The 11,150-nt window shown below is 50.0% G+C and overlaps 1 protein-coding gene across 1 annotated transcript in view; it reads left to right on the top strand.

The window, feature by feature from the left end:
• Positions 1-11,150, top strand: part of mylka (myosin, light chain kinase a) — a 126,986-nt gene that overhangs the window by 39,593 nt on the left and 76,243 nt on the right. The window lies entirely within an intron of this gene.

Consider the following 11,150-nt stretch of genomic DNA (forward strand, 5'->3'; position numbering starts at 1 on the left):
ATCTTGCATCACGTTTCTCACTAGCTGTTCATACTGTACTTTACCTTATAGAGTTAAAGAGATGTTCCTCAACCTTGGATAACATTCTGACTGGACAAATGCAGCATGTAACCCATTTGCGTAAAGGCTCAAGCTTTCTCATATTATACATTACAAACTGTACTATCAAATTTTTGCTAAATGGACTTTTCAGACTTCAAAGTCCCAGATATATTTCAAATGAAATCGAAGAGGGAAGAGGTGTGATGCCATTTAAAACAAAATCAAGCCAAAACAAAGACTGTTTTGGGAGTTCAAAATTTGCTCATATTTTATTTACATTTGAACAAAAAAGTGAGATGTCCAAAATTATTCATACCCTTCTCAATAATCAATAGAAAAGCCTTTATTGGCTATTACAGCAATCAAACGCTTCCTATAATTGCTGACCAGCTTTTTGCATGTCTCCACTGGTATTTTTTATGGGGTTCCATTTGTGCCAAAAATAAGTCGTCTGCTTTGTGCTTTGTACTATAGTTTTGTCTTTGTCTACAGTCATTGCCTACTTGTTCAGGTAAATCAGTAAATGTTTGCGTCTATGCTGTTCGTTGACGTCGTCTTAATCTGTCGTCCTTTAGTTTTTCTCTTTGTTGTTTTTGCTGTCGTCTTTATTGTTGTGTCGTCCTGTCATCTGAACTGTCGTCTAGTTCTGTCGTCCTGTCATCTGATCTCTCTATGGGGTTCCATTTGTGCCAAAAATAAGTCGTCTGCTTTGTGCTTTGTACTATAGTTTTGTCTTTGTCTACAGTCATTGCCTACTTGTTCAGGTAAATCAGTAAATGTTGGCGTCTATGCTGTTCGTTGACGTCGTCTTAATCTGTTGTCCTTTAGTTTTTCTCTTTGTTGTTTTTGCTGTCGTCTTTATTGTTGTGTCGTCCTGTCATCTGAACTGTCGTCTAGTTCTGTCGTCCTGTCATCTGATCTCTCCACTTAACTATCGTTCTGTCATCTGCTCTGTCGTCTGTTATGTCATCTGCTCTGTCATCATGTTCTGTCATCTGTTCTGTCGTCCTAATTGTCATCTGCTCTGTCGTCATGTTCTGTAGTCTGTTGTGTCATCTGCTCTGTCGTCATGTTCTGTCGTCTGTTGTGTCATCTGCTCTGTCGTCATGTTCTGTCGTCTGTTGTGTCATCTGCTCTGTCGTCATGTTCTGTCTTCTGTTGTGTCATCTGCTCTGTCGTCATGTTCTGTCGTCTGTTGTGTCATCTGTTCTGTCGTCCTAATTGTCATCTGCTCTGTCGTCCTTATTGTCATCTGCTCTGACGTCATGTTCTGTCGTCCGTACTGTCGCCTGTTCTGTCGCCTGTTCTGTCGTCCTAATTGTCATCTGCCCTGTCTTCATGTTCTGTCGTCTGTTGTGTCATCTGCTCTGACATCATGTTCTGTCGTCTTGTTCTTGTCCTCACTGTTCAATACTGTTATCAGGTAATTTTGTCATAGCTATCGTTTATGTTTGAAAACGAGTGTGATGTGTAGACACAACATACCTGCCCATAGCTGTCAAAATAAAAGTCTTCATCTGTCAGTTTACGGAGATATTCCTTTTTATCTAAATACATCTGTTTATCATTTGTTTCTTGTGGTAGTCTTAGTGGTAACTTTACTTTTTAGTGAGAAATGTGAATGGGTTATTTCAACAAAAAAAGGAACTTAGGATCAGAAGGAATTTTAACAAGTTTAAATTTATTGAACATCCTCCCAATAAACAGTTGTAATATAAATTTAGAGTTTTCATTTTATAATGGAAAAAGAATCTAAGAACATTACAGAATCAGTGCTCTCAGTAAAGGGTATCTTTACTGTCAAAAAAGTATAGTTTTACCAGTACATTTTTATGTCTCGCCATATGCCTAAATTGACGTCAGAGCAGATGACGATTAGGACGACAGAACAGATGACAGAACATGACGACAGAGCAGATGACACAACAGACGACAGAACAGGCGACAGTACGGATGACATAACATGACGACAGAGCAGAAGACAATAAGGATGACAGAACAGATGACATAACATGATGACAGAGCAGATGACATAACAGATGACAGAGCAGATGACAGAACGATAGTTAAGTGGAGAGATCAGATGACAGGACGACAGAACTAGACGACAGTTCAGATGACAGGACGACACAACAATAAAGACGACAGCAAAAACAACAAAGAGAAAAACTAAAGGACGACAGATTAAGACGACGTCAACGAACAGCATAGACGCCAACATTTACTGATTTACCTGAACAAGTAGGCAATGACTGTAGACAAAGACAAAACTACAGTACAAAGCACAAAGCAGACGACTTATTTTTGGCACAAATGGAACCCCATAATATACAGTAGTTCCCTTTCGGGAACTCTACACTGCGTCATCAAACTCTGGGGAATGCCATTGGCGAACCCGGCTCTGAATCAGTCTGCAACCAATAGGATGACGGGAGTGACGTCACCAACGTGATGACGTCATACGACCAGGAAGTATATAAGCATGTGCGTTTCAAACCGGCTTCAGCTTTTGTCATTCAGCGAAGCGCTCTATGTTGGTCTGTTTGTCTGGTTACTTGCATTGCTGTTTTTCTGTGCCAGTTTGCACAACTTTCTTTTGAGCAATGTCAAAAAGGGGAAAGAAATTTGTTATGGCGGTGCAGCAGTCACACAGACGGTGTGTTCCTCCTTGCCAGCGATTCATCGTTGGTGGGGATACACACAGTCTGTGTGTTCTCTGCATGGGAGCGGAGCATGCTCAGTCAGCCCTCGAGGGGGCTGGCTGTCCGCAGTGTGAGCGCCTTCCACTGCGGGTGCTCCGTTCCCGGAAGGCTCTCTTCGAGGAGGGAGCCTTCACCAGCGTTCCTCGCGGGTCTGGCCCCGCTTCCGCTGAGGCGGAGCGGCAGCTGCACTCGTGGGGTTCGCAGCTCGATCTGCTGGAGGGTATGGAGACGGGTGATCCCCTATCTCCTTCCTCACCCGGCGGATCGGTTGATCTCCTCTTGGATGCGGAAGCCCGCACTGCGGTTTCTTCCCCCCGAGAGGAGGTCTCAACACTACTCTTGTCTTCCTCCGAGGAGGTTGACGTAGAGAGTGTTGACCTCATCCAACCGCCAGTAAAATCCCCGCAGTTTGAGGAGCTCCTGGAGGTGGTGACTCGTGCGGTAGCCAGGCTCAACATCAGCTGGCCCGCCGAGCACAGTCAAAATGAGCCGCATGAAAGCAAACTAGATGAGCGCTTTCTGCGGACACACAAGCCACCTCCAGGAAGGAGCCTTCCGTTTTTCCCTGATCTCCACAGTGAGCTGTCGAGATCATGGGAAAAACCCTTCTCAGCCCGCGTCTTCACCCCTTCCTCCGGTTACTACGGTAACGTTGGGGGGGTAGAGGAGTGCGGCTATAAGATGATGCCCAGGGTTGAGCAGACGCTTGCGAGCTATCTGTCGCCCGCAGCGGCATCATCTTTGAAGGCTCCAACCTTGCCCACCAAGCCTTTAAAACTAACATCCAGCTTGCTGGGCAAGGGGTACGCGGCAGCAGGTCAGGCCGGTTCATGCTTGCACACAATGTCTGTGTTGCAGGCGTACCAGGCTGACCTGCTTAAAGACCTAGACGAAGGCAGGGAGGTCAATGTGTCTGAGTTGAGGCGAACAGCAGATCTAGCTCTCCGTGCCACCAAGGAGACCGCCCGCGCTGTTGGGCGGTCTATGGCAGCCCTGGTGGTCGCGGAGAGACACCTATGGTTGTCCCTGTCCGACATGAAGGAGAAGGACAGGGCCCTTCTGCTGGACGCCCCACTCAAGTCTCCTGGACTGTTTGGCGACTCGGTCGAGGCCGTCGTCAGCAGGTACCAGGAGGCCCGCAAACAAAGTGCGGCCTTCCAACAGTACCTCCCTCGCCGTGTCTATTCTGGGGCTGCCGGACGGGAGCAGCCCCAGCCGCGTACCAGCTCCTCACACCGCCAGACCCAAAAAGCTAGCGTGGCCGCTCGTGCCCCGCCAGATAGATCTAGGGGGCAGGGCAAGTCACGCTCCAAGTCGAGGGCCTCTAAGGCCAGGCCGGACCTGAGGGTCGTCCTGCAGTCAAAGAGGTCCTCGGCTAAACGGCCCTGACTTTTATGTCTCAGGGCCATTGAGGGCAGCCCCTCTCGGGGGAGAAGCGGGTCTTCCACATTTTATGGTACCCACTCTCCCTCGGGGCCCTCAGGAGACCAGTCAGCTAACCCTGCCAGTGTTTCAGGGCGCGGCAGTCTCCCGCAAACCTCTGCTGGGGTTTCCGCCCGATTTCGTAGCGGACTCAGCAAGTTTGTCACCCCTACGGGGGTCCTCAGAACAATTAGTTCAGGTGTCGCTTGCCAGTCAGCTGTTACAGGCCACCGAATTAGTTCCTCAAACTCTACCAGAGGCCAGTCTTGAGAGGCTGGTTCCCTTAGTACATTTTCTAGCAGCGTGGAAACTACTGCCAAATGTATCTTCATGGGTTCTCCGTACGATAGAGAAAGGTTATCAAATCCAGTTCGGCGCTCCTCCGCCTCAGTTCAGCGGAGTATTTCCTACCCTGGTAGGCCCAGAGCAGGTTCTGGTCATGGAACAAGAAGTAAATTCTCTTCTAAGGAAGGGAGCCATCGAGGTGGTCCCTCCTCAGCACAGAGAATCCGGGTTCTACAGCCGGTACTTCATTGTTCCCAAGAAGGATGGAGGGCTGAGGCCCATCTTAGATCTCAGGCTACTGAACCGCTCAGTTATGAAGCTGAAGTTCAGAATGCTTACTGTCAAGCAGGTCGTGTCTCAAATCAGGTCCGAGGACTGGTTTGTCACGATAGATCTCAAAGATGCATATTTTCATATCTCCATCCTTCCTCAGCACAGGAAGTTTCTCAGGTTCGCTTTCAGGGGCGAAGCTTACCAATATCGAGTTCTTCCTTTCGGCCTAGCACTCTCACCCCGCACTTTCACGAAGTGTGTGGATGCTGCGCTGGCTCCGTTGCGACTCCAGGGCATCCGCATACTCAACTACATAGACGACTGGCTTATCCTAGCCAGCTCAGAACAGTTAGCGGCTCAGCATCGAGATGTTGTTCTCGCTCATATGAAAAAGCTGGGGTTGAGGCTCAACGCCAAGAAAAGTGTGCTGTCTCCTCTACAGAGAACCACTTATCTAGGTGTGGCATGGGATTCGACCACGATGCAGGCACGAATGTCTCCTGCTCGGATCGAGTCGATCCTTACTGCAGTCAATGCGGTCAAGCTAGGCCTGTCACTCACTGTCAAACAGTTCCAAGTACTGTTAGGTCTCATGGCAGCTGCAGCCAACGTAATACCTTTTGGCCTGCTGCATATGAGGCCACTACAGTGGTGGCTCAAGACCAAGGGATTCTCCCCGAGGGGAAATCCATTCCGCAAGATCAAGGTCACGCGGCGTTGCCTTCGTGCCTTAGACATGTGGAAGAAACCTTGGTTCCTATCTCAGGGCCCGGTCTTGGGAGCTCCTTGTCGCCGCGTCACGCTAGAGACAGATGCATCCCTCACCGGGTGGGGAGCGGTCATGAGTGGCCGCTCGGCCTCCGGCCTATGGACCGGTCACCATCTCTTGTGGCACATCAATTGCCTAGAGATGTTAGCAGTGTTCAAGGCCTTGAGGCATTTCCTCCCAGACCTGAGAAACCGTCATGTGTTAGTTCGCACCGACAACACAGCGGTAGTATATTACATCAACCACCAAGGAGGTGTGCGTTCACGCCCCTTATTCAAGCTGGCGTACCATATCCTCCTGTGGTCCCAAGGGAAACTCCTCTCATTGAGTGCAGTTCATATCCCTGGGCATCTGAACATTGGAGCAGACATCCTGTCGAGGCAGGGGCCGAGGCCCGGGGAGTGGAAACTTCACCCCGAGGTGGTGAAGCAGATATGGAGAGTGTTTGGCCAAGCTCAAGTGGACCTCTTTGCGACTCAAGAGACTTCGCAATGTCCCCTTTGGTACTCTCTAACGCCTCCAGCTCCACTGGGGCTGGACGCTATGGTACAGACCTGGCCGAGGCTTCGTCTGTACGCTTTCCCCCCGATCGCTCTGCTCCCAGGAGTTCTAGAAAGAGTGCGCCGGTACGGAGTCAGTCTACTACTAGTAGCCCCGTACTGGCCGGCCCGAGTATGGTTCTCGGACATCATTTCCCTCCTCGACGGCTCTCCGTGGGAGATTCCGGTCAGGAAGGACCTTCTTTCTCAGGCTGGGGGCGCAATTTGCCACCCCCACCCAGAGAAGTGGAAACTATGGGTGTGGCCTCTGAGGGGGCACACCTCATAGACAGTGGTCTCCCAGCCGAGGTTGTGGAGACCATCCTTCACTCTAGAGCTCCCTCTACAAGGAAACTTTATGGCCTTAAGTGGAAGGTTTTCACTTCATGGTGTGAAGAGCGACACGCAGACCCAGTCCACTGCCCGGTTGGTACAGTGCTGGAGTTTTTGCAGTCTCGCCTCTCCATAGGGCTAGCCCACTCCACCCTGAAGGTTTACGTGGCGGCATTATCGGCCTTCCACACCCCTCTCGGTGGCATGTCAGTGGGCAAGAACCCCTTGGTCATACGTTTCCTTCGTGGTGCACTCAGGATAAGGCCTCGGGTGGTACCCAGAACTCCTTCTTGGGATCTCGCTGTGGTCCTTGAAGCCCTCTCTCGGCCTCCATTCGAGGCCATTGAGGAGATTTCAGATCGCTTCCTTACAATTAAGACGGCGCTGCTGTTGGCTCTTACTTCTCTGAGGAGAGTAGGAGACCTTCAGGCCCTCTCAGTGGCCCCTTCATATATCGACTTTGCGCCCGGTTTGGCCAAAGCGTTCCTCTACCCTAGACCAGGGTACGTACCGAAGGTTCCAACAGCAGTACCACAGCCAGTCACCCTACAGGCCTTTTATCCTCCTCCATTCGTGGAGAACGACCATCGGAAGTATAACTGCATGTGTCCAGTGCGAGCACTGGACACATACGTCCACAGAGCTGCCCTGTGGCGAAAGTCAGAGCAATTGCTAGTTTGTTACGGTCCCCCTAAGAGGGGGCTCCCGGCAACTAAGCATACTATCAGTAGATGGATTGTAGATGCAATAACTACTGCTTATGAGTCCTCTGGCCTCCCATCACCGATGGGCGTCAAGGCTCACTCAACTCGAGGCATGGCTGCCTCCAAAGCTCTGCTAGCAGGTGTCCCCATTCAGGACATCTGCAGTGCGGCGGGCTGGTCCACCCCTTTGACCCTTGTAAAGTTCTATGAACTAGACCTAAGAGCTACGAGCTCGGCTGTCCTGAGCTGACAGCGAAGGCGCTATCCCTCGTGAGCCCGAGGGCCGAGGTAGATGTTCCCTCTTGCGCTGGGTGCTCCCCAGGCAGAGATGTAATTCCACTCGCGTCCTGGCAGTTTTTCAGGCGGAGTCAATTTAGTGTTCTGGCCAGAGTTTCCAGACACTTCTCGGGTCCCTGTTGTCCAGGTGCGCCCCGACAAAGGGATTACCCTTCCTCGTGTGCCTGAGGGCCGAGGATGCTTCTTAGTCTGGCTGGTCACCAGACGGAGGCCTATCACCTCGGGGCCTGAGGGCCGAGGTGGATAACTCTCCCTCTTTGCTGGGTGCTCCCCAGGCAGAGATGTTATTCCGCTTGCGTCCTGGCAAATTTCCCAGGCGAAGCAACCGAGCGTCCTGGCATACTCCCCAGGCGCTACCTGTCCCTCTACGTCTGGCTGGTCCCCAGACTGAGGTAGACACTCTCCTCGTGAGCCCGAGGGCCGAGGCAGATCATATCCCTCTTCGCTGGTACTCCCAGGCAGAGATGTAATCCCACTTGCGTCCTGGCAGTTTTCCAGGCGGAGCTAATTCAGTCCCTCTCGTGCTGGCTGTTCCCCAGACAGAGTTTGGACTACTTTCCTCAAGCGCCTGAGGGCCGAGGTTCTTGCTATGATTCCTCTTGCGCTGGGCACTCCCCAGGCAGAGATGTAATTCTACTCGCGTCCTGGCTGTTTCCAGGCGGAGCTATTTCCCGTGCTCTGGCCAGAGTTTCCAGGCACTAATTGCATCCCTCTTGATCCGGGTGCGCCCCGACAAAGGATTGCCCTCTCCTTGTGTGCCCGAGGGCCAAGGAGGACCCCTCTCTGGCTGGTGACCAGACTAGGGTGTATGACCTAACCTCGTGGGCTCAAGAGCCGAGGTTTACTCTATCCCTCTTCGCTGGGTACGTCCCAGGCAGAGATGTAATCCCGCTTGCGTCCTGGCACTCTTCCCAGGCGAAGCAACCTAGCATTCTGGCATACTCCCCAGACGCTACCTGTCCCTCTACGTCTGGCTGGTCCCCAGACTGAGGTAGACACCTTTCTCGTGAGCCCGAGGGCCGAGGCGGATCATATCCCTCTTCGCTGGGTACTCCCAGGCAGAGATGTAATCCCGCTCGCGTCCTGGCAGTTTTCCAGGCGGAGCTAATTTAGTCCCTCTCGTGCTGGCTGTTTCCCAGACAGAGTTTGGACTACTCTCCTCGAGTGCCTGAGGGCCGAGGTACTTGTTATGTTCCCTCTCGCGCTGGGTGCTCCCCAGGCAGAGATGTCATCCCACTCACGTCCTGGCAGTTTTCCAGGCGGAGTTCTTCTGGTCCCTCTTTTGCTGGTGTCCCCAGACAGAGCGACCACTTTCCTCGCGAGCCCGAGGGCCGAGGTATATGCCACTTCCCTCTCGCTCCGGCACTATTCCCGGACGGAGGTGTAATACTTCTCCTGTCCTGGCAGTTTCCCAGGCGGAGAACCGTCAGTGCTCCTGCAGGTAAGTATCTACGAGCACTGCCCTCTGATTCCGGGCTGGTCCCCCGGACAGAGGTGTACTGCCTCTCTTGCCCTGGTAACCCCAGGCAGAGAGCTTTTCCTGGCTTGATCCACCAGAAGCAGCGCCCCCCTTTTTTCTTCCCAGACAACACCACTGGGTAGGAATTTGGAATTCTGGAGACGTGGGCATATCGTTCCCCAGAGCGTTGATGACGCAGTGTAGAGTTCCCGAAAGGGAACGTCTCAGGTTACGTATGTAACCCTGGTTCCCTGAGGGAACGAGACACTGCGTCATGGGCCATAATTCCCGCATTCCTACCGCGCATCGCTTCATTCCTGGAAGCTGAAGCCGGTTTGAAACGCACATGCTTATATGCTTCCTGGTCGTATGACGTCATCACGTTGGTGACGTCACTCCCGTCATCCTATTGGTTGCAGACTGATTCAGAGCCGGTGTAGTATTTCAGCGAGAATCAGACAATTTAAGAGAGTCTATTAGAAGTTAGAACACTTCTACAGACGTACATTCCAAGAGGCCCATCATAAATCTGACGTTTCATAGCTGGCGCCAGAACGCCAGCCTGAAGCAGACCGAAACTAACCAAGAACTTGCAAAATTAACACAAAGACACTTCTTCATAATCAAATCCTTCGAATAAGGAGATTGTCAAATTTGGAGCAAGTAACCAAGATTAATGGTCAAAGAGATGCACATTTTGAACATCACATGATTAAAGTCATTAGCGATATGGTTGGTTTTCCCCCACACACAGGACACAACGGAAATTCCTTCCCTAAACTTTTGACCTCCCAGCTTAGAGAACAGACCCTCACAGAAGGGCACAGAAAACTGTCTATTGATGTACATATGCACCCAAAATTATGCTTAAAGGACTCATGAGCAACTCATCATTTCTCTGCATAATTTCCTATTCATATATGTAACCCATACATTTGTCTATTATGTTTTAATCACTCATTGTGTATGTCCCTTTTGATTACTCTTGAATAGTTTAATGGTTTATATTGATGTTTGATATGTCCGAGTTGGAAATCGCATTCTCAAAATGTTCCTGTAATTCAATTCTTTGCGAAATGTATTATAGTCTTGTTATAGAAATCATGTCCAAATTTATCTCTGCAAAGAGCGGGAATTTGGGATCACGGGACTAATAAGATAACATTGGGATTTGTGGTTTGGAAGGTGAAACCAGCAGCCCACCGGAGTTCAGCCAATGTTCTAATTGGTCAAGACATCATTTTGGGAGGTGTCCAAAGGCTGAGTTTAAAAACTCAAGGACACCCTCAAATCTCTCTCTTCTCTTGCAACTTTTCTCACTCCTTACAACGCTCTTCACGTGCTTCGCGCCGCCGCGTCTCGACGCCGCCTGGCCTGCATGCCAGCCTCCTCACCTCAAGGAAACATGAGGAGATCACCACACCTCTATCTTTTACTTTAATCTTTTTTTATTTCTTTCCGTTGAGAGTTTCGTGTCTAGTTAAGTTTGTGCAAGCCGCGACCGACTTAAACGTCTTCGTTGACCCGAACTTTATCAGCGCACGCTCAACTCTCATATCCAGCCAACGCCCAAGAAGACATCACATTGACCGACCACCAACCAATCAGCAACCTCGGGAAAGCCCCCTTTTTGAAGCGACGCAACCAAAGGAATTCCCAAAGGCAACGCGCAAGTAACCTCCAGAATCGTACTGAACTGGTGCATTTTGATATAAAGTTTAATAACCTCTTTGAGAGACTCAATACGAGGGTTAATTAAGTGATTGATGGTTGTTCAGGTCTAAGCAAATGCACATTGCTATAACTTGGGACTTCATATTTTCATTCCTTTAAACTCATTCTTTCCTCACTTTCTCTTTCTGCAACCTGTGTGAATGCGTGTGTTTTATGTTGGTTTAGTTTGTATGTGTTAGGTTTATCCATTAAAATCATATTTTTATTAGAAAAGATAAGTATCTTGTGTTTCGTGCTTACAAGTTACTGCCTTAAACTGCTGATTTTGCTACTGTGCTAATATATAGTGTTTTCACTATATTCTGGATAGCAATATCCATTGCAGAGCGTCTGTTAGACGGCTGCTGAATGAATCGCGGGTCGACTCAAACAGCCGTAAAACAGCGATTCTGTTCAAATTCCCTGAATCATATTCGATTCCCTTTGAGCTAAATTATTATGTAATTAATCCCTATTACAATCTTACACCGGGTTCGCCAATGGCATTCCCAGAGCGTTGATGACGCAGTGTCTCGTTCCCTCAGGGAACCAGGGTTACATACGTAACCTGAGACGGTTTCTTTGAGGTGCAGAGCAGGGGCTCGTTCTTCG

The sequence above is a fragment of the Garra rufa genome, chromosome 8 (assembly GCF_049309525.1).
Source record: "Garra rufa chromosome 8, GarRuf1.0, whole genome shotgun sequence".
NCBI lineage: Eukaryota > Metazoa > Chordata > Actinopteri > Cypriniformes > Cyprinidae > Garra > Garra rufa.